Genomic DNA, 23,611 nt, shown 5'->3' on the forward strand with positions numbered 1-23,611 from the left:
GTGTGTTTTCTATATAATGAATAACTTATAATGAAGTTTTCTATATAAAGAATCTGTTTACATCACTGTGTTTGTGTGTGTGTATCTCATTGTTTGCCATAATCTTGTTATAACTAGTTATTTGTCACAAATTTCAACTACAACAACATGGGTTTATATTAGTCTTAGAACTTCCCAGGACTTGGGACACCTGGGTAGCTCAGTGGTTGAGTGTCTGCCTTATGCTCAGGTCATGATCCCCGGGTCCTGGGATGGAGTCCCACATCGGGGTCCCCACAGGGAGCCTGCTTCTCTCTACCTATGTCTCTGCCTTTCTCTCTCTGTGTCTCTCATGAATAAATAATAAATAAATAATCTTAAAAAAAAAAAAAAGCCAACTACCCAGGACTGTGTGTTGCTGAGTACTTTGACTTATGGTTGGGTTTGTCATCATTGGTTACATTGTGCATCACATTGTCTTCTGCTACATAATGAGGAAAAGTAACCCTGATGTTATATATAATATTGTATATATATCATTATATATAATATTGTATATATAATATAAATCATTATATATTTTATATATTATATTGTATATATATGTTATATATAATATTGTATATATATTGTGTGTGTATATATATATCATTATAAAGCAATGAATACTTCTGTCTCTTAATTTAATATTTTAGTTTACTGGATCTTAATGCTCTAGTTGCCTAGGCTTGTCTTAGGTTTATTTTACTTCATCTTTCTATAGTTTTAAAATTTGAGCTTTTTTTTTTTAAAGATTTTATTTATTTATTCATGAGAGACACAGAGAGAGAAGCAGAGATATAGGCAGAGTGAGAAGTAGACTCCCTGCAGGGAACCTGACGTTGGACTTGATTCTGGGTCTCCAGGATCAGGCCCTGGGCGGAAGGCGGAAGGCGGTGCTAAACCACTAAGCCACCAGGGCTGCCCTAAAATTTGAGCTTTAATGGTGCTATTGATTATACTCCCCTATGGCCTAGTTCAATGGTTGGCTAATAGTGGATGCTAGGGCCTGTTATATAGCCAGATTTAGGATATGAGCTCAATAAATTATTTGTCATTATAATTGTCTGCCTTATTGTTTTTTTTTTTTTAATTTTTATTTATTTATGATAGTTACACACAGAGAGAGAGAGAGAGAGAGAGGCGCAGAGACATAGGCAGAGGGAGAAGCAGGCTCCATGCACCGGGAGCCCGACGTGGGATTCGATCCTGGGTCTCCAGGATCGCGCCCTGAGCCAAAGGCAGGCGCCAAACCGCTGCGCCACCCAGGGATCCCTGCCTTATTGTTTTTAAAGAACAAATCAATGTTTAAAAATTATAAATGTATTATAAGAGATTTTGTTGTTTAAACAGTCGAAGTGATAAATTTCATTCTGTTTTCTTTCTTAGTTTATTTGTAGTGTTTCAACTAATTGTTAACAAATATAGTGGGAGGAGGTCAGTTGGTGTAGCTTGCTGGGGTAGTTCTGAAACTGAGAGGTTGCAGTTGCAGCCTTATGAATGGCCTTGGGCAAATTCCTCAACTTCAGTGGCCTTCAATGTGAACATTTAGAAGTGGGTGGCCACTGTCTTGTGTTTATTTCAAATTACAGTTCTTGGCTAGGTGATTCTGCTTTACCTCCTGTTTGGGTTGCATATAGTGTTGAAGTTTGAATGTTTGCAAGTCCTTTGGTCTTTTAGGAAGTTGGTTCTCAAATATTGGTCCTTGGATCTCTGTTGGGTCTTGTTCAGATGTAAATTTGGTGAACTTGAGTCACAGGCTGCACTTCTGGCATGATGTTTGTGTGTGAGTGCATATGTGTTTGTGTGTCTGTATGTGTCTGTGTGTCTGTGTGCATCAGAGGGCATACAGTGAGTTTTAAATGTCAGTGAGGGCTGGGACCTGACCTAATGTCGCCAAATTTCATGACTCTTTTTTTCTATGAACAGCGTGAATGGGCATTAGGATTGCAACCTGGTGAAGGCTATAAAGCTGCTTCTACATTTGTCTTTCATAAGGAGCACTGCAGTGAACATTCATATACATGTGTGAACATCCCCATACATATCCCTTGTGGACAGATGCCAGGAAATTCACATTCTGCTCAGGCTTTTGATGTCAGCCTAGCTGGCACCTCCTGTAGGAAGCCTTACCTGACAACTTGTTCCAAATCCTCCTGCATCCCTTTTCCCCCTACGTTTGACGCCCTTTCTGTGCTTCAGTTGTGCACCACACATATCTTTATTAAAGTATATCTCCTTCTCCCACCCCCACTTATTCAAAGACCATGAGTTCTTTGAGAGTAGATGTGTCTTCCTGCATATTTATATCCCCACATGACATATCATAGAGGGATGGATTTAAGGATTGTTAACTAGGAGCTAATCTTCATGTCCGACTTCACCTTCTACTCCTTCTCTTACATATTACAAAATCTATTCAGAATATAGATATTTCATCATGAGGTTGCTGTTTTTCTGATGTTCTTTTCCTCAACTTATGTGAAACTCAGGGAGGCATTTCTCATACTCTTCCACTAAGTTATTAAGAAATATAAATGGGAGGGGCACCTGGGTGGCTGTCAGTTAAGTGCCGGACTTGGGCTCCTGTCATGATCCCAGGGTCCTGGGATCAAGCCATACATCAGCCTCCCTGCTCAGCGAGGAGTCTCCTTCTCTGCCTCCATCTGCACCCCGTCCCCTGTGTATACTCTCTCTCTTTCTGTCTGTCTTTCTGAGATAAATAAATAAATCTTAAAAAAAAAAAAAAAGGAAGAAATGTGAATGAGATAGTTTGAATAACGGTATCATTTTGGGACGCCTGGGTGGCTCAGTGGTTGAGCATCTGCCTTCAGCGTAGGGCATGATCCCGTGGTCCCGGGATTGTCCCACATTGGGCTCCCCGCAGGGAGCCTGCTTCTCCCTCTGCCTCTGCCTCTGCCTTTCTCTCTCTGTGCCTCTCATTAATAATAAAATCTTAAAAAAAAACCCTATTATTTTATTGACAATGTCTCATTAGGAAAATGGGTAATAAAAGATTCTTTAATTCCAGTGTGAGGTTATTAACTCTTCACACATTTTTGTTCAGTCTTCAAGTAAAGTTTTATTGCCAGTTAGAAATTAACCAGTCTTACAATTCTGTTTTGAGTGATGATTCAGAAGTTTTTGTAGTCATTTAAAAAAATAATATGCCTTTTTTTCTTATTTCAAATGTGATAGAAGTTGATTGATAAAACTACAATTATATTTTATTGCTCAGTGAAGATCACTGTGAACACGTTGTTTCAGCGTTTAAGAAAGCATGCCCTTATTGGGCTCCCTGCATGGAGCCTGCTTCTCCCTCTGCCTGTGTCTCTGCCTCTCTTTCTCTCTCTCTGTGTCTCTCATGAATAAATAAATAAAATCTTAAAAAAAAAAAAAAAAGAAAGCATGCCCTTGATTATTATCCTATCAAGATGTTCTTTAGAAGAATTCTGTTGAAAAAAAAAAAAAAGAATTCTGTTGGTGAACAGTTTTCGAAAATGCTGCATGTATTCTAGAAAGCCTGAATACACATTAGCTAGCATCTGACCTCCAGGAGACTCCTAGCCCCGTCTCTTTCCCCCATTTTAGCCTTTATTAAAGTGCCAGGGAACTAGTATTCCCTGGAGTTGACTTTGAGAAATGCTGGTATGGCACTACGTTTCTTTTTGGTGTTTTAAAATCTATGTGTAATAAGCACCCATTATAACAGGTTCATTTATTTTTAAACAAAAACAAATTCATTCCTTAGGTACTGTTCCATCTCCCTTTTTTATTTTATGATTCCTGACCATCTTTCCTGTCAATATATGATCTTCTACAACATAGTTTTTATAGTCATGTGGGACTTTATTCTGTGGCTTACTTCATTCGTTATTCAAACAGTCCTCTATTGTTGAAAATCTAGGTTTTCAAGAATGTCTGTGAACAACTTTGCAGTGCAAATCTTAATTTCTTATTTCTAGTGACTGTAATTACGTGTGTGCTAGCGCTGAAAGCATGTTGCTGTTTCATCACCTTTCTCAGAGAAAATTATCTTTCCTAGCTCATTGATAATTTTTGTTTTTGATATCTGGCTCTCCCACTGGTTAGATTATTCACAACCGTGTTTCATATACTAGCTTAAGCAAGATGAAATTCAGAAAAGTGGTATTCCAATATTTGTTGTGGAGTGACTTTTGAATAATATGCTCTTTCATCATATGGGAAATAGAATGTTGCCTGTTCTGTGAATTCCAGGGCAAACATTAACAAAATGGAGAGTCCATCAGTGGTTTTTCTTGGCTCATTTTCTTACGCCTCTGCATCGCATGTATTTAAAAGTTGTTTGGCATAAGTTTAGAATTTGTTGGAAGTCACTAATAGTATGCAAGAGTGGTCATCACCATGACTCATTGGATAGTTGAAGAGCTGAGAGGACAAAGAATTAACACCCTGGCCTGAAAGTAATGAGTATATTGCAAAGCCCAGAAGAGGAAAGTCTCTCTGTGCTGGTTCCAAACTGGCAGCACCAACTGAACCTCTAAAAACAGTAGCAGTAAAAGAGAATTCTTGCGTTTTTAAATTGATCTTTCTCTTCTCCTTTCACACATTTTCCAATACATATTAGATGATTGTGGCCATTGGTAAGTTAATACAGACATCTTACTCTGTCCTAGGGCTAGTTTAATCACTGTTTCCATCTCTCAGGCGCTGTATTATCTAGGTCAGCTGAAAGACCACTCAGGATAAGGGTTCCTGCAGAGTCTGTATTTTAAAAAATTTCAGACACTCAGGATTAGTTAATATTACTTGTACTTTCAGGATCTGTTTGTTTTGGAAAACAGCTATGAATCCGGTAATGCCATTTCTATGTTATGTGTGTGTATATGTATGTCTAATATCTACATTGTAGTCACATTATTTTTTTAGTATACAAATAATTCTTGGATGTTCAAATAGAATCCCATATGCCTAGGAATAACTGTTTTCTATCAGATTTTGTGAACGACAGCTTATGGGGAGCATTAGATTGGAATATCTTGAGCATCTTGGGCAGTCTTTATGTTTTCTTGTTTCTTTTAGATGGGGTGATTAAAGGCTTTTAGTTCTTTATAATCAGTATATAATTTTTGAGGTTTTTTTAATCATCAAGAATATTGTTTTAGTGTTTTAAAATTTATTATCTGCGTGTGTGTATGCATTTAAGACTGTTGTGAATTGGTTTTCTGGTTTGTGGTTTCTAAAACTGATTTCACAGGCTTCATTTTCCTATTTACTACTTGAATAATTTTATTTTCTTAATTTCTGCCCATAGTAATTCACAAGATACACTTGGTTTTTCTTTCTTCTCAACTTAGCCTCATAGGAGTTCATTTGGACCTTTTTTATTTTCTTTTAAAGATTTTATTTATTTATTCATGAGAGACACAGAGAGAGGCAGAGGGAGAAGCAGACTCCTTGTGGGGAGACTGATGTGGGACTAGATCCCAAGACCTGAGGATCACACCCTGTGCCAAAGGCAGACGCTCAACCACTGAGCCACCCAGGTGCCCCTCATTTGGACCTCGAGGGTTACATTGGGTCTCGAACAATTTTCTTGCCAGCACTAGACATTTACCTAGTTTCTGCTGTATGCTCAACACTTCCCTTGGTTCTGACTGTGGAGACAAAAGATAAACTTTTTTTCTTTCTCCACCACTGTTCAAACAAGCCTTTGGATTTTTGTAAAGTTGTTGAGATGGCTTCTAGACGCGTAATATAGCTCCTTAGATTATAAGTCCCATAAAGATTAGGAGTACTTTTTTCCTGAGGAAACTTATTGTTGATTGTTTCATACACAGGTGGCTATTCTTTTACCATGAGACTGGGTAGTGAGAATTGTTTTTGCAGTAATGAGAATGTGATTTATCTAATTATCTGGGTACCTTTTATAAAAATTGGGTGTTGCTGATCTAAAGAAGTACTTGTTTGATGGCAGGTTCTCCATAAAATACAAGATGCTGAACTACTTGTGGCCTGAATGGTATAGTCAGTTACTGCCACTGTATTATACAGGCTCTAGTATATGCTAACATTCAGTATATGTGACATTACTGTGTGATGGGCATTATCATTCAGTGTAGTGTAGCTGTGCTGTTCTGAGGTAGGAATAAGTACTTTGCAGTGAATGATGTTTATCAATGCCCAAGTTGGGTCATGGGCTCCCCACCACGTCCTTGGGAGGTCTTGGTAGCCTTCAGGCATTGACTGAGGCACACAGATGAACTAACTGAACATCCAGTTGGAAAATGTTGTGCCTCAGATGCCAGTGGTGGCCCGTGATTATTAATGTCTTAACCAGACCTAGAATGTTTATTCTTCTGTCTCCTTAATTTTGCATTAATTTTCCTTTTTCTGTTTACTGTTTCTTTTTTTTTTTTTTTTTTTTTAATTTTTATTTATTTATGATAGGCACACAGTGAGAGAGAGAGAGGCAGAGACACAGGCAGAGGGAGAAGCAGGCTCCATGCACCGGGAGCCCGACGTGGGATTCGATCCCGGGTCTCCAGGATCGCGCCCTGGGCCAAAGGCAGGCGCCAAACCGCTGCGCCACCCAGGGATCCCTGTTTACTGTTTCTAAGAGAATATTGTGTTATCCTTTAAAGGCAAGGAAGGTCAAGAGATAGACTTAAGTTTTGGGGTGTGCTATAGTTTTTTCTATGTAGTAAAAGTTAGTTTTATTAACTTTTATTCAGAAGACTGAGGTTTTATTCATAGATGGCGATTCCAGTGCCTCTCCCTGCCCTTGCCTTTTTTTGTTCCAGTGTCACAGTGTTCTAATATGTCCTTTATTTTTGTAGTTTTTATTTTATTTCACTTATTTCTTTTTGAGAGAGAGTGTATGCGCTTGTGCACACACCTGTACGAACAGGGAGAGGGGACTGAGGTGGGGGGAGAAGCAGACTCCCCATTGAGCATGGAGCCCATTGGGCTCCATCCCACCACCCTGAGATGATGACCTGAGCTGAAATCAAGAATGGAAAGAAAACTACATTATTTTTGTGATCTGCCTCTGCCCCTAACCCAAATTCCAATCCCTCAGAGGTAGCCAATTTGAGATGTATTTTTTCAAATTTTCCACAATATAAAACATGCATATGATATTTGGATTATTATTATTTTTTATCTAGATGGTGGATATCTAGGCTTATTTTACTTCTGTCTGAAAATCTTGCATTTGAATTAGATTATCCTTTTTTTTTTTTTTTTAAGATTTTATTTAGTTATTCATGAGAGACACAGAGAGAGGCAGAGATATAGGCAGAGGGAGAAGCAGGCCCCATGCAGGGAGCCTGATGTGGGACTCCATCCTGGGACTTGAGGATCAGGCCCTGAGCCAAAGGCAGAGGCTCAATTGCTGGGCCACCCAGGCATCCTTGAATTAGATTATCCTTTGTCAACATTTTATTGTAACTACACCTGGTACTCTGTATATTTACACAGAAGCCCTTGATATTAACTAGGTACTCTGTTTTCTTAAGCGATTAAGGAGTGACAAGTGGCAGAGTCCCATTGTGAAATGGTTTTGGGAGAAGAGGTGTAGAAGATCAGGTTGGAGACTTGAATGGTTCAACTGTATTCATGTTTTCTGTGTATCAGCCAAAGTACCTTAACAGAAGCCACCAGATCACAGTGGCTTCACTATCTATCCTTCGTGTTCATTTCTGTCTTACATGACAGTCCAGCCCTAGAAGAGTCCAGGGCTAATGTGGTTCTGTGGGGATGGGAACTTGTGTTCCATTCTATTTATTGCTCTGCCATTATGCCGTTTTCCTTGGCATTCCTGTCAGTGGGAAAGGGACAAGGGGAGGTCTGTTGTCTTTACAGACAAGTCTTGGAAATTACACACTTCACTTCTGCTCACATCTCATTAGCCAGACCTCATTCATATGGTCATAACCAGATGTAGTGCTGTAATCAGGGCCACCATATGCTCAGCTGAGAATTTGGAGGAAGGGGAAGATGCATTTTAGGAGGCAATTCAGTCTTTAGTGAAGGGTATGACTCTCATTTTGCTTAAAAGGAAGCTTGGGACATAAATGCTTATTTGAGATGAAGTGAGAATCCCATTGATGTACCAAATTCAAGTTAAAAAGAGTAGTTTTCCATTTAAATATTTTCCTTACTTTTATTGATTTATGTAGTTTGACCAAAACTATATCATGATTTTGCTAATAATGGGTCCTTTACATATGAATATTCTGCAGAACAGGTGTGAAGCAAGATTTTATTTGGTAATGGAATTTTGTAAAAATAGATTTAGAATATAATAGTTCATTTCTCAATCTAATGAAAGGTTGACCCATTACAGTTCTAACCTTTTTGTAAGTATAGCACATTATCCTTGTTGTTTTTTTGCTTTAACTTATCTAACTTGTTTGCTGTAGTTAGAAAATCTATATAAAGCTATATAATACCATACACTTGATTTTTAAAAAAAGATTTTATTTTTTAATTTATTCATGAGGGACACAGAAACAGAGGCAGAGACATAGGCAGAGGGAGAAGCAGCCCCCCCGCTGGGAGCCCTATAGGAGACTCCATCCTGGGACGCTGGAATCATGTCCTGAGCCCAAGGCAGATGTTCAACCACTGAGCTACCCAGGCGTCCCATACACTTGATTTTTAAATAGCATTATATATATATGAATGAATGTATGTATGTGTGTGTGTGTGTGTATGTGTGTGTGTATATATATATATATATATATACACACACACACACCTACATATGGCACCTACAGTTCATGAGCATTTATCCCATAGATTTTAAGTTATAGCCTGAATTTTTTTCTCACATGATGTAGATTTAATAGGGAATGATGTTTATAATACCTCTGAATACCATTTTGTACCCACTATCCCGATACTCATTTTATAGATGTTTTATCTGAGTTAATAAGTTCTGTTGTTGAATATTTAGGTTGTGTCTGAACTTCTGCTTTTATAAATAATGCTGTGATGAATATCTTTGTGTATATATGATGTTATCTATTTGAATATTTCCTGAGACAAATATTTTTGCATGCAGAATTGCTTGACGATGGGATTTACACTATTTTAAAGTTTTTTGTTACACATCGTGTTAATACAAATTTCATTATATTCTGCATATCTCGGGAGTTTTATCTTTTACTTAAATATTTGTTAATTGGGTAACAAGATTAGTTGTTTGATCAGTATTTTATCAGTCAGGGAATTGATTCAAGTTGTCTTAAATTTTCTCTCTTTAAATTTTATCCTGGGGCTCCTGGGTGTCATAGTTGGTTGAGTACCCAATTCTTGGTTTTGGCTCAGATTGTGATCTCAAGGTCATGGGATTGAGCCCTGTGTTGGCTCTGCACTCATTGTGGAGTCTGTTGAGTTTCTCTCTCCCTCTCCTTCTCTGCCCCTATCCCTGGACTCTCTTTCTCAACTAACTAACTAAATAAATAAATTTTAAAAAATTTTGTATTCCAAACTTTGGAGCTATGTCCTTTAATCCTTTGAGGAAAGTACTTTTGTTCATTGTTTATACCTATTTTGTGTGATCCTATGTGGTAGTGTAGACAAGTTCTCTCTTTTTCCACCCCATGTGGTATAACTTATTCATTCATTTAGTAGTAAGTCTGTACTTAGATACCTCATATTCTGTATGTTGGGTCATTAGCTCCCTTTTGTATCTAAGGATAGGCAGCAGATGGCAGGGTGGTGGGGAGAGGAGGATGGTAGACTATGTGGGTGTATTTTTTTCTGTTGCATTGTGAATTCAGAATTGCATTAATTGACCATCACCTTTAGAGCTCTTTAATGTTTGGTTGGTGTCTTTTCTCTGTCCTCTCTTTTTCATCCTCGTTCTTTTCTCTATCTTACTTTTCTCCTAGAATCTCTCTCTTTCTCTCTCTCTCTCTCTATCTCCCTCTTTGCCTATTTAGGGCACAATTCTGAAAGAATTCTTTTCTTTTTTCTTTTTGGTAGACTGAGGAATTAAGACTGAAAAGCTTATTTCTTTCTGATGAACAGGAAATATATTGGCCCCACCAGTTTATTTGGGGGAGTCACAATTTACCAAATGCCCATGGGCAATTCATGTATATACAAAACCCAAAGTAAACCCTTGGTATTGTGGCAGGTGTCCTTTCTTGTTCTGAGAGTGGGAGACAGGGAGGAGGTTAGAGCAGTGGCAGTTCTGGAATGTATCTTGTTGTCTCACCACTGAATATTCTGATGCTAACGTTTAAAGCAACAACTCTCAAAGAATATCTTTTGAAAAGTGTGAATATTGGTTATTCAGTAATTGACACATTCCACGTAAACTGGGTGGTCTTTCAGAAATAGAATCTTAGAGCAAATTGCCAGTTTCGGTGGAATTCCAAAATGAAGTCTTTGTTATAAATGTTGCAAAGAATTATTTGTCTAACAAGGATTAAGTTCTTTGCTATGACCCAACCCACTTGTAAGAGATACTCTCCATTCTTGAGGGCCACACTTCACAAGTACTTGATTTTACTTTTTTTAGGCAAAAGGTTTCTAGTGCATCTTTTACATGCATATGTTTTTTGAAACACTGTGACTTGTTTAGGTAACACATAATGCAAGTACCATAAAGATTGTGTAATGAAATACTTGAAATCTTTTCTTTTAAATGGTTTTTGCAGACTTTTCAATTCATTTTTATTTAATACATGTGTTTTAATTGTGCTCTTTTCATGAGGGTTGACTAGCCTGCATGTCAACTTTTTTCTTGGGTTTTCGACCCACTAAGTGATTGGGATGTTAAAGAAATTGGGAAGAGAAACAGTTTTGTAATTTGCTGTTGTAGGCTACTGAATTGCTTGTGAGATGCACCAGTGTATTTTTCAGCACATATTTTCTTTTCTTGTTTTCTTTCTTTCCTTCCCCTCTTTTTCCTTCCAATGCCACCCCCCCCTTACTCTCCCAATTGGGGAAATTATCTGTCTTTTTTTTTTTTAATTGAGGATAATTGTCTTACAATATTCTATTAGTTTCAGGTGTATATCATAGTGATTTAATATTTTTCTACATTACAGAATGATCTCCATAAAAGTCTAGTTACCATCTGTCACCATACAAAGTTATTACAATGTTATTGGCTATATTCCCTATGCTCTACATTATATCCTCATAACTTATTTTATAACTGTGAGTTTGTATCTTTTAGTCTTCTTACCATTTTTTGCCTACCTCATACCCCTCCCCTCTGTTCCGTGTTATTTATGAGTTTTATTTTGTCTGTTCCTTGTTAGATTCCTCATGTAAATGAAATCAGATGTCATTTGTCTTTCTCTGCCTGACTTATTTCACATAGCATGGATCATCCATGTTGTCACAAATGGCAAGATTTCATTCCTTTATATGGTTGAGCAATACTCCATTGTGTGTATATATACACCACATCATCTTTATCCATTCATTTGTTGTTTCCTTTATTTTTTTTTTTAATATTTTATTTATTTATTCATAGGGACACAGCTAGAGAGAGAGGCAGAGACACAGGCAGAGGGAGAAGCAGGCTTCATGCCGGGAGCCCGACGTGGGACTCGATCCCAGGTCTCCAGGATCACACCCTGGGCTGCAGGCGGCGCTAAACCGCTGCGCCACCAGGGCTGCCCCTCATTTGTTGTTTCCTAACATAGATTTTTCCATTCATAGATTGCTTCCAAATCTTGGCTTTTGTAAATAATATTGCACTGAGCTAAACAAATGGGATTACATCAAACTAGAAAAGGTTTTACCTGTGAAGGAAACCATCAACAGAACAAAAAGGCAGCCTATTCAGTGGGAGAAGATATTTACAAATCTTACATCCAAAAAGGAGTTAATATCCAAAAAATAAATATTTCAATCTTAATGGGATGGTCAACCAAGGTTCTCTGTCTAGCAATAAGAGAACATGTAATTTAAGCCAATCAATCAGACACACTCTTCCTGAAGTTGAATATGGAACAGAGTGATGTCTGAACTGTTTGCTTAGAGGTAAGAAAAGACTGGTAGCTCCTGGTGCCTTGATCTTTAGAGAGTTACTTTGGTTCTTGTCCTTTCTGAGGCTTCTGTTTTTCCTTTACTTTGTGGCTACATAATACACTTCTTTTTTTTTTTTTTTTTAAGATATTATTTATTGGGGATCCCTGGGAGGCTCAGTGGTTTGGTGCCCCTTTCTTTTTTCTTTCAAGTTAGCTTGAGTTGGTTTCTGTTGCTAACAAAAAGCCTATCTGAAATGTATACCTCATATGGTTAAGGGAAACTTGTATAGCAGCCATATGGCTTCCCAAGGGTATTTACCCAAGTGCCAGGATCAAACTCATTAAACCTCACAGAGAATGACATGCAAATTAGAATGATCATCTTATGGATTTATTTTTTAAAAAATAAACAAATCGTAACCATTGGAGTAGAATGCTTATTGTAGCATTTTAATGCATTCGTTTTTTCTTCGCAAGCCAATGTAGGAAGTCACAATTTTCTCAAACAGAATGGTTACTTGGTGAATGGGGTAAATTGGTTGTATGACCCATGATTGAAACATGATCTCCTTTTGGCAGTGCCTTGATGGGTACTAACCTCTGGCACTTCCTTTGCTTAATTTCCAGAGGCCCTCATGACTTCTTGACCACTGTCTGCTTAGGTGAGGGAAAGAATTCTGAGCTTCCTCTGTCACCTACCTGACTTATTAGAAAAAGTCCCTAGGTGAATTCAGATGCCAGGAGCTGAGGCCCTCCACCATAAATTTGAGAACACTTCCTGTATACCTAGACTTTCTTAAGGCTAAGTACAATCATTTAATGAACTTTACTGCAAATGTGAGATGAGCTTATTACATGCTGATTCTGTCTTCCTAGGATCACAATCAGACCACCTGGATTAGATTTTGAGTGCTTCTGAATTCTTCAGTACACATTAGAGACAATCTCATGTTCCTACTATTAAATGGCTTTTCACAGCCATTGGCCAAGAAGAACAGTTTTATTCTCTGCCTCCCCCTCCACTTCTTTCAAGTTCTTGGTGGAAGCCTGATAATAACACTCTTGATTACAAGTTGGTCAAAGGACCCAGTTTTCCCAGAAAATAGCTAGACTTGATTTCCCCAGATGTTTTACATTATGTGTTTGAATCTGGTAAGTGTTATGAAAGGTTGGTACTACTCATGCTGTTACTTACCCTTTCTTGTGAATTTCTCTATGGGGTTTACCTGGTTTCTATGATTTTAGTCTCCTCCTTTTAAGGAGTTTTGTTAATAGGATCAAAATAATTTTTCCCAAGAAATTACTTTGATTTAGTATTCTCATGCTCAACAGTATTAGAGGGACTCCTTTTTTTCTATGGAGGGGCCATTGTAGCATAGTGATCAAGACTGTAGGCTCTGGGCTTTTGACTGCCTGGGTTGGCCAGATGTTCCTTCAAGTAAATGACCCTGTCAATAATTTCTTCACTTATAAAATGGGAGACAGTAATAGTACTCATATGGATATTGGGAGAATCCAGTGAGTTAATATATGTTGGGGATTTTGAATATTATTCTTACTTTTGACTCCGTTTCCTGGCCCAGTGAGATCTATGCCTATGATGGGTGCTGAATCAATGGTCATGGGTCCTCAAAGCAGCCTATCTTGTTTTCATTTCTAAGGTTAAGGTGATTACCACTTTTTGAACATCTGGAATGAGCCATATACTATGCTAAGCTTTGTTTATATATCATGGAATTGTCTGCAGTCTTGAGCTCCATTTTCTACATGGTATGTGTTGGAATGGTTAAGGCCCACAGTCATGCTACTTAGCTAGTAAGGTGGTGGACGATAGATCCTGAATGCCACCTTCCATTTTCAAAGCATAGCTCTGTGCAACTCTTGTTACCATTGTACTCTGGAGTTCTAAAGCATGGGGTCATGATCATTGGGCCAGTAGTGCGTTACTTTCAAGTTTTCAGTTGTTGCATGTCTTGAGAATTGGACCATTATTATTTTTCCAATTAGGGTAAATGCTCTAGCAGAGATTTTAAACTACTTAGATTAAAAAAAAGACATGATCTTTTGGAATAAAATTCCTCTACATCAACAAATCAAGCAAATTTTAGGTACTTTAAAACAACTTTTTAAACAGTTTTTATTTGAGAGACGAGAGAGAGAGCATGAGATGTAGGAGAGATAGATGGAGAGGGAGAGACAGACTCCCTGTTCAGCAGGGAGCCTGACGTGGGGCTTAATCCTAGGACCCTGGGATCATGACCTGAGCCAAAGGCAGATGCTTAACTGACTGAGCCACTCAGGTGTCCCTAAACAATTTTTTTAGTTGAGTATATTGCTGAATCACTTTCAAGCAGATTCACTGGTACATCCTTTCAGATCTCATAAAATTCCAGTGTCTTTAAGAAACAGGGTCATTCTGGATAATCATTTTATAGACAGAGAAGTGAAGACATAAGGTCGTTTATCAACTTGTCAAAGGCCACCTGGTAAATTAACAACAAAACTGGCATTAAAACACAAGTTCCCTAAATCCTTCTGTGCAATTTTTACGCTGAGATCATCTTGTCCTTTAAGATAAGAGAGTGATTTTAAATTTATGTGTGTTGCTTCCTGGGAGACTGTTTGGAATGGTATTTGGGAGGAATTGACACATCTGCCAGGCAGGATCAGGCTGCTATATGTGGAGCGTAGTGGTGAAAGAAGAAGGGGTGAAGGAAACTAAAAATTGGTTTCTTTCACAACTATTAGACGCCTACAGTGTGCTCGTTATTCATAATCTTGACTCCAGGTTTGACATAAATCTGCTGTTCCTTACTCCTGAGAGGATCTACATCTTTTCTGGCTCACATCCTCTTCAACCCACCTATCTGAGTCATAGTCATAGTTTAGATCTCAGAGATCTCAGCGTAAAACTCTTCCTTGGGGAACACTTTGCACATTCACTACTCTAATCCTTCCTCATTTGACTTTGGTTGTGTTCTTTAAAAGTCTCCTCCAAAATCTTATTCCAGTTTTCCCTCCTTCTTTTGGTCACTAAAGGTCAAAGCTTGACTTTGAATCATTGCTGTTGACTGTACTTCCCCAAACATACTTTTCTTGTTGGTGGAGTCAACCATTGAACTGGTTGGATTGAATACATTGTACTGCTGATCCAAAACATTTAAAACATTCCCAAATGTGCATGACCATATGGAGAACCTCTTTCAAGGGGCGTTACCCTTCTTGCTTACTGCAAGCATTTCTCCTCACTTAAATACATATTTCACCTTATGATTGCATACCACCCATCAGTATTTGAATAATTCTTTGATGTGACTTTTCCCTTTTAAGAGTGAAGACTGCATTGGTGGAAGTTCATTTTCTGTCTTTGTCATTGTTACATCCTCAGCATGTGAAGTAGGAGCTTGGTAAATATTTGTTGGGTAAATTAACATTTTAATGACTATGTAGAAATGTGCAGGGTGTAGGAGACTGGGGATGAAGGGGAGAGAATGGGAGACTAGAAAGATGAACCCAGCCATCAGGGAGCTTCCAGTCCAGAGAAAGAGAAGGGAGGTGAGTGATAAAATTTATTACAGGATCGAGTGAACCAAAGGTAACCGACAGGTCAAGGAAAGGGCTGAATTGTTGACATAGAATAAGAAGTGATTGATCTCATCTGGGCAGGAGGAAGATAAGGTAGACCCCACAGAGGAGGTTACATTTAATTTGGCCTTGAAAGACAAACTGATTTAGTATGGCAGGGAAGGTGGCAGGCGTGACAAATCATGGCTATGTTTCCGCAGCTCTGGAGCACTCATATAACTATCTCTTCAGTCAGGGTAGTAGAAACATCATAGGATTGGGAACTGGGAGATCTGAATTGGCTCCTGTCTCTGGGATATTGCTCACTGCTCTGGACATGAGTTTATGTGTCACAGAAAAGTACATATGACTTGAATGACTCTTCCCTAAAAATCTAAAATTCTATGGATGCCACTTTGTTCTTGATCACTCATTCATGTGAAAAATGTAATTTTGTGTTGTTTCCTTTCTTTCTAGGAACCAGGGAAAATGTCACTGAGGAATTAGGGAGATATTATTGTCCTCTCTGTGGCCTGTTGACTGAGAACATGTTTTAGGGTCTATCTGGCTTTAGTTTAATAGATGAGGGAACACCTGGCTGGCTTAGTCACTAGAACACACAATTCTTGATCCTCAGGGTCATGAGTTCAAGCCCCACACTGGGCATGGAGCTTACTTAAAAAAATAAAATAGATGAGATATGTGCTTATATCATAGAGCATGTGGTGTAGCCACAAATGCTTGAGCTCTCGTTGGATCACTCCAGGCATAGAAGCCAGGACTTCATCAGATTGGGCTGGACCTACTTGATTTGGGGGAATAGTGATGGCAGGAAACCATGTTTTACCCATTGATCTAGATCTCATGGCTTAGGTCTTTACCACTTCCTCCATGTGGATTTGGGAATCCTGGTTCACTTGTACCTGCTGAAAGACCTTCTTGTACATGAATTCCTATGAAAGATGTCAAGTTACAGGGAAGATAGAATTTAAGGGTATAAAAAAGCAGTAAAGCAAAATTGCACATATATACAGGGTAGTAATGGCTTGTCCAGATCTAAGGTCAGTTTGTGTTAATTATGTTATGTTCTGAGAACAGTGAATATGACAACGTAATTTTGTTTTCTCATGAAATTGCCACACCTCTGCTTTTACTCCATTGCTAAAATGTGACATTGGGACAGTAGATAATCTTTGATATTGTTTAGTTATGAAGTTCTGTCAATTTTTTTAAAGGTTTTATTTATTTATTCATGAGAGACACACACAGAGAGAGAGGCAGAGACAGCAGCAGAGGAAGAAGCAGGCTCCATGCAGGGAGCCCGACATGGGACTCAATCCCGGGTCTCCAGAATCATGCCCTGGGCTGAAGGCAGGCACTAAACTGCTGAGCCACCCAGGGACCCCCCAGTTCTGTCAATTTTTTAAATGAAGACAGGAGCATGGGTGAAAAAATTGGCAAGGGAGAACCATCTCCTTTTTGTTAAAATTTTATTAGCCAACCTCAAAAGAAGTCTGTAATTAACTCTAAAATCTCATCCTTAGCATTCATCTGTTTTTTTTTTTTTTTTCCCCTGGCCTACTGGAAATAGCAATCTTGGATTTAATCTCTTCTCCAGTTTTTACCCTCAAGGAGTTTGCTTTTTGGGTGGAAAAGAGGAATACCAGTGATGAGCTTCCAGGTTGTAATATTAAAAAAAAAAAAAAAAAAAAAAAGTCACTGGTTAATTACCTTTTCTATTATGTGGATTCTTTTGTCTTCTCTAGGAAAGAAATGTTCAATATATATACAGAAAATTGCAGAGTTTGTGTTTCTGCCTGTGTATGTATGATTTTAGTTTCATTTAATTCCTCATTTATGACAGTAGGCATCGGGATCCCTGGGTGGTGCAGCAGTTTAGTGCCTGCCTTTGGCCCATGGGCTCGATCCTGGAGACCCGGGATCGAATCCCACGTCGGGCTCCGGGTGCATGGAGCCTGCTTCTCCCTCTGCCCCTCTCTCTCTCACTGTGTGCCTATCATAAATAAATAAAAATTAAAAAAATAAAAAAAAATACTATGACGGTAGGCATCTGTTTGGGAAATTGTGGCAAATATTTTTTTCTTTGTTTATTCATGAAGTACTTACTGAGTATGAACTTTGCATTTAAGACTTGCAAATTCTGGGGATCCAAAGAAATAGATTGATCTTTCTGTAGAGAAATATAGTAGTGATAATCAGGCATCCGTTTATTTACTGAGTCCTTAGTGTTTGCCCGTTAAGAGATTTAGATAAATGATTTATGCATTCAGCAAATATTTATTATCTACCTATTATGTGCCAGGCATTGTTCTACATACTGAGTGTATAGCCATGAATAAGACTCGATCCTTGCTGTTATGGCGATTAGGGTGCAAAACAAGAGCTAAAATCAGTCCCAAAGTCATTTTATTTGCCATAAAAATGTAAAAGTTGAAAGTGATGTGGCTTTGTTAAAATGTGTCCCTGGCCGAGAGTACTGTCTCAACCCCCCCTTTTTTTTAAATCCAGGAGGTTACAACTCTTTCTTTGAATTTTACCCTCAGTGCAGTGACTTTGCTATGATTTTCTCTAATGGAGAAAAATCAAGGCCATTTCTTCCCTGCCTTTAACGCTCTGGTGTGTTAGCAAGGACCGGCTCTCTGGTCCACGGTTGTCCACTGTTCATCAGCTCCTCAAAAGTGAAGTGTGTGATGCTTATTATATGACACGGCCATTTGATATGCTGGTCCTTCCGCCCTGTCTGTATTAAGGGCCCTTGTTTTGGGACTGTTCAACCTTATTTCTTGTTAACAACTGTCCTGCCAATACATAGCTCTCTTTCTATGCTTCCACTTCGAAATTTCTGATGTTTTTGCTTAATTTTGACATGGGGAGTCTCTCCTAACAGGAAGTGTGAGGTGTTGAATATACACAGCCCACAATGGCACACCATAGGTCACTGACTGCTTACTACTAGGGTGATGCCAACAATAAGAAAAACAACCATTTTGGGTGCCTGGGTGGCTCAGTTGGTTAAGTGTCTGCCTTCACCTCAGGTCATGATCCTGGGGTCCAGGGTTTGAGCTCCATGTTTGGCTCCCTGATCAGCAGGGAGTCTTCTTCTCCCTCTCTGCCCTTCCTCCCATTTATGTGCTCTCTCTCTCTCTCTCTCTCACTTTCTCAAAGTCTTTAAAAAAACAGAAAGTAAAAAGAAAAGCAACTATTTCAAGCAACTATAGCTCAAGGATAGAGCATTTGCAGAAAAACAACCATTTCTTCTATTACTACAATCTCAGTCTTTTATATGTAGTAGGTTTTACCCAGATTATCTCCTTCCAACATTTTAACTCCCCTCTAAGTTGTAGGAATCATGATTATTTCCAAATCACAGATGACTGAGCACAGAGAGGTTAAGAAATTTGCCTGTGGACACATAGTCTGCATGGAGGGGAACTTGGATGGGAACACAGGCAGTCTGGTTGCCTAGGGCTATTAGAACATGTGAAGCTTGGTGCATCATGTCCCTTCGTACATTGTAATATTTATTCAGACTGTAATAACATGATCACAAGCTGGTTTTACTCACAAAGGGGACCTGCTTCTTCCGTAATGCAGGTGGCCATAACTTCTCCCTGCAAAAAGCCTTGACTCCTATCTTGAAATTCTGTGTGCTGCAGCTGGAGGTGGGTTCGCTCTTCCACAGTCCTTCAAAGCAAATGCAGAATGATCACTTTTGGGGAGTTTAGCTGCGGAGCCTGGAACTCTCAGTGAACTTAAATTACTTCTATTCTTCCTGTGGTTCCATCTTAATTTCTGGCTTAACATCAACAAGTTGAGAAATGTTCAGTAAGGTTTCAGCCAAAATCTCCAGTGCATTGATGAGCTGACTCACCCCCAATTAGGCTGTGGGTCTGCCTGGTGGGGATACTCTTGTTTACTGAGGAGCTTTTTTTTTTTTTTTTAAGGTGGTTTGATGGCATGGAAGCCATGCCAAAGCCAGACCTGCATAGACCTTGATCACTCCAGCATCTAACTGGAAGAGCCCTAGCCACAGTGGCAGGTGAAGACTGCTCAGATAGGGTGAATGATGAAGCTTAGAGGAGGAACCTCTCCTATGGAAAAAACATTCCCACCCCCTGCTCCTCCCTCACCTGCCCACCTGTTACATAGATAAATTGGAGGCAAATTCTGGTCAGAGCTGGTCATTAAATCAATCCAGGCAGCCTGCCTTGGGGCTGTGATGAGGAGCTGGGCTCTGAGCTATTTGTAAATAAGCTGACAGCCTTAAAGCGAAGTATAATATTTAAACTGTCACAAATGTAATATGCCACGATGGGAGGAAACCTATCCATTTTGTCTCTTTGATTTGTCCTTTAATTTCTTCCTTTTAATTTTGGGGTATAATAAACACTTACTTTAGAACTGGAGAGAATGATGATTTTTCTCTTTATTTTGGACAGCTAAAGAATGGACCTACATTTGTGTATCCAAACTGTTGACATGAAGCCTGAAGTTTCTGTTAGGTTAAAGATTTTGTCAAAAGCCAGAGTGGGGGCGCCTGGGTGGCTCAGTGGTTAAGCGTCTGCCTTCGGCTCAGGGCGTGAGCCTGGAGTCCTCGGATCAAGTCCCGCATCGGGCTCCCTGCATGGAGCCTGCTTCTCCCTCTGCCTGTGTCTCTGCATATCTCTCTCTGTGTGTCTCTCATGACTAAATAAAATCTTTAAAAAAAAAAAAAAAAAAAAAAAAAAAAAAAAGCCAGAGTGGTTTTGTGTGATATACCATGGTCCTGTTTTGTTGTGGGCTGTGCTATTCTTGAAAGTTATCATTGTTTTTGTTTGTTTATTTTTTTTTTTCCTGATGACCAGAAAGCATTTAAAGATTGGTTAACTGAAAAATCCAGGTGACTGTGTTGGTGGCTGTTTCAGGTGAAAGTATTTATCCACCTTATTAATTCCATGCCTGAAACCTAAGGCACTTTCTTCAAGGATGAGATGTGCTCTCTGCAGCTAGATACAAGCAGAGGTAGTCTCTGGGGAACCTGTCCCCATGGGTGGAAGGAGAGAAAAACACATTAAAATATCTGCAGGCTTTTGAGAGCTGCTCATACTTGCAGGGACACTGCCAGTGTTTCTGGCTCTGCCTTAATGACTGGTGTTACTCATCCCAGTTAAATGTTGGTAGGAGTTGAGCTGAGGGCTCCATCTCTTTTCTGGAATGAATGAACTTATATTAGTGACTATGTAAAAAATGTCTTAATATATAAAGGTGTTTTCTAAGACCTTGTCAAGAGCATTTTATATAAATTCCATGGGAGCAAAGTCCCATAGGTGAGATCACAGAATATGTTGGTCGTTACTTGGATTTTGGACTTCCACCAACGTTTGAATCCCAGCTCAAACTTGAATAAGATTTTCATTTGGTTTTAATTAATTTTTATTAAAGACTCTAAAGTCATACATTAGATAATTTTAAGACGCTCAAAAAGTACTTTGATTGATAAAAACCATAGGTGTTCCCAGCATCACCCTCCCCACCTTTCGATAGGACCCCGGAGAGGAACCATACTTGACTCTATAAGCTGTTTCTTCTCATACTTCCTTCCAGATTTAGAAATCATGTTTGTGTTCCTACTTCTTGCAGTTTCAAATGTGGGTATTATCTATCATTACCGATTCTTTTCCCTAGTAAGGAAGTTACTTAATTTTCTCACTCCAATTAAAACTTGTTTTCTTTCTTCTGTCTTCTTAATATCTACATATCAGTGTCAGCATATCAGCATTTTTGGATTAACATTCATAGTTGAGCCACATAGTATACTATAATCATATTGCTTTCTATTGAACACTAATGATACCAGACTTTGCTTTTCTGTTGCTTTAAGGTTTTTGTTTTTGTGGCCATCTCCAAAGTGTCCTCAGACTTTCAAGAAGAACTGAAAAATGCTGCCAACATAGCCAGACCACTCAAAGAATCCATCAGTTCCTTTTAAAAAAATAATTATTGAAGTCCTCTACTATTGTTTTCCTGCTCTAAGTCAGACTGGGTCCTGTCTATGTCCTTTCCACAGTTGTCATCCTAGAATTTCCCTTCATAATATCTTTGAAAGGCAAAGTGTCCTATGCCTTCCCCTCTGGACTCTTCTGTGGAATGGGGAGAGTATTATGTATTCCACAAGATTCCTGGGAGAATTGAATGGTGCTCCTTATATAGAAACATATACTAAAATTGGAAGAATTAAATGGGCTAATAATTGTAAGGCAGTATCATGAAGTAAAAGCTTGATCAGTTTTAGTTACTCTTTATCTTTTTCCTCTTCCTTATCATGTTATCTGAGGATCTGTAATGCATTTTTAAGAATCAGGAAAGAATAGAGGAGAAGTGAGACATAACCCTTCATTTCACAAGGAGACCCAGAGGAGATGTGCCTTTCCCAAAGTCACAGGGCTGGTTAGATCAGAGGAGAGTCAGCCCTAGGTCTTTGCACCACTAACTGAAGTCATAGTCTTCTGCTCATAAAGCTTCAGTGGCCTGTGAGGTTTTTTATTTTGTTTTTTATTATTTAATGTCATAGCCATTTCTTCTCCCTTTTCCTCATTTCTTTCTTTTACAAAATATATAACAGCTCTATGGAGATATAGTTTATATACCATACTATTTACCCACTTAAAGTTTATAGTTCACTAGTTCTAATATAGTCACAGAATTATGTAACCATCAGCCAAATCTTTTTTTTTTTTTTAAGATTTATTCATTTATTCTTAGAGAGAGAGAGAGGGAGGCACAGAGAGGCAGAGATACAGGCAGAGGTAGAAGCAGGCTCCATGCAGGGAACCCAACGTGGGACTCGATCCCTGGTCTCCAGGATCACGCCCTGGGCCTAAGGCGGTGCTAAACCGCTGAGCCACCCGGGCTGCCCCCCATCAGCCAAATCTAATTTAACATTTTCATCATCTCCAGATAAAGCCTGTACCTGTTCATGATGACTCTCCTAAACCTCAGCCCTAGGCAACTACAAATCAACACTGTCTGTATAGATTTGCTTGTTCTGGATATTTCATATAAATGGAACCTACAATATGAGGTCAGGTCCTCTGTGAATGCTTCTTTTACTTAGCATAATGTTTATGCAATTCATCCATGTTGTGGCATTTATCAGCACTCCATTCCTTTTTATGGCTGAACAGTATTTCATAATGTAGATATACATTTTGTTTATCCATTCCACCAGTTGGTGGACATTTTGGTTGTATCTACTTTGGGGCTATTATGAATGCTGTTGCTATGAATATTTATGTATAAAGTTTTGAGTGGACATATGTTTTAATTTTTTTGATGGGGAGGATATACCTGAGAGTGGAATTGCTGGTTCATATGGAAACTCTATGTTTAACTTTTGGAGGAATTGCCAGACTGCTTTCCAGAGCAGCTGCACTATTTTACATTCTCACCAGCAGTGTATGAAGGATCCAATTTTGTCACATCACCGCCAACATGTATTATTACTTCAAGTGTATGAAGTACACTGATCTCAAGTGTATGAAGTGGTATCTCACTGTGGTTTTGGTTTGTATTTCCCTGGTAGTTAATGATCTTGAGCATCTTCCCGGGCTTATTGGCCATTTGTGTATCTTTTTTGGAGAAATATCTAGTCAGATGCTTTCCCTAATTTTAAACTGTGTTATTTCTGTTATTGAGTCGTAACAGTTCTTTTGGTGTTATGGACACAAGTCCCTTATTGGTTTTTAATTTGCAAATATCTTCTCCCATTCTGTGGAGGCATATTTTAATTCTTGAGATGGTCTCATTCATAGTACAAAACTCTCTGTAACTTTTCGTTTGTGTTTGTGCTTTAGGTTCATGTTTAAGAACGCTTTGCCCAACACAACAGCTGTGAAGATTTACTACTCTAAGAATTTTATAGTTTTTAAAAGAGTTTTATTTATTTATTTATTTATTCTTAAAGATTTATTTATTTATTCATGAGAGACATAGGCAGAGGAAGAAGCAGGCTCCTTGCAGGGAGCCGGATGTGGGACTTGATCTTG

At 38.7% G+C, this 23,611-nt stretch overlaps 1 protein-coding gene and 1 long non-coding RNA gene across 19 annotated transcripts in view; both read left to right on the forward strand.

The window, feature by feature from the left end:
- The window catches only part of MAGI1 (membrane associated guanylate kinase, WW and PDZ domain containing 1), a 641,003-nt gene that overhangs the window by 136,417 nt on the left and 480,975 nt on the right, over positions 1 to 23,611 (forward strand). The window lies entirely within an intron of this gene.
- Positions 10,280 to 22,305, forward strand: LOC125753127 (uncharacterized). Its single transcript, XR_007404193.1, has 2 exons — positions 10,280 to 19,249; positions 20,027 to 22,305. It is a non-coding gene; the product is annotated as an uncharacterized LOC125753127 (long non-coding RNA).

Source organism: Canis lupus, chromosome 20 (assembly GCF_003254725.2).
Source record: "Canis lupus dingo isolate Sandy chromosome 20, ASM325472v2, whole genome shotgun sequence".
Taxonomy (NCBI): Eukaryota; Metazoa; Chordata; class Mammalia; order Carnivora; family Canidae; genus Canis; species Canis lupus.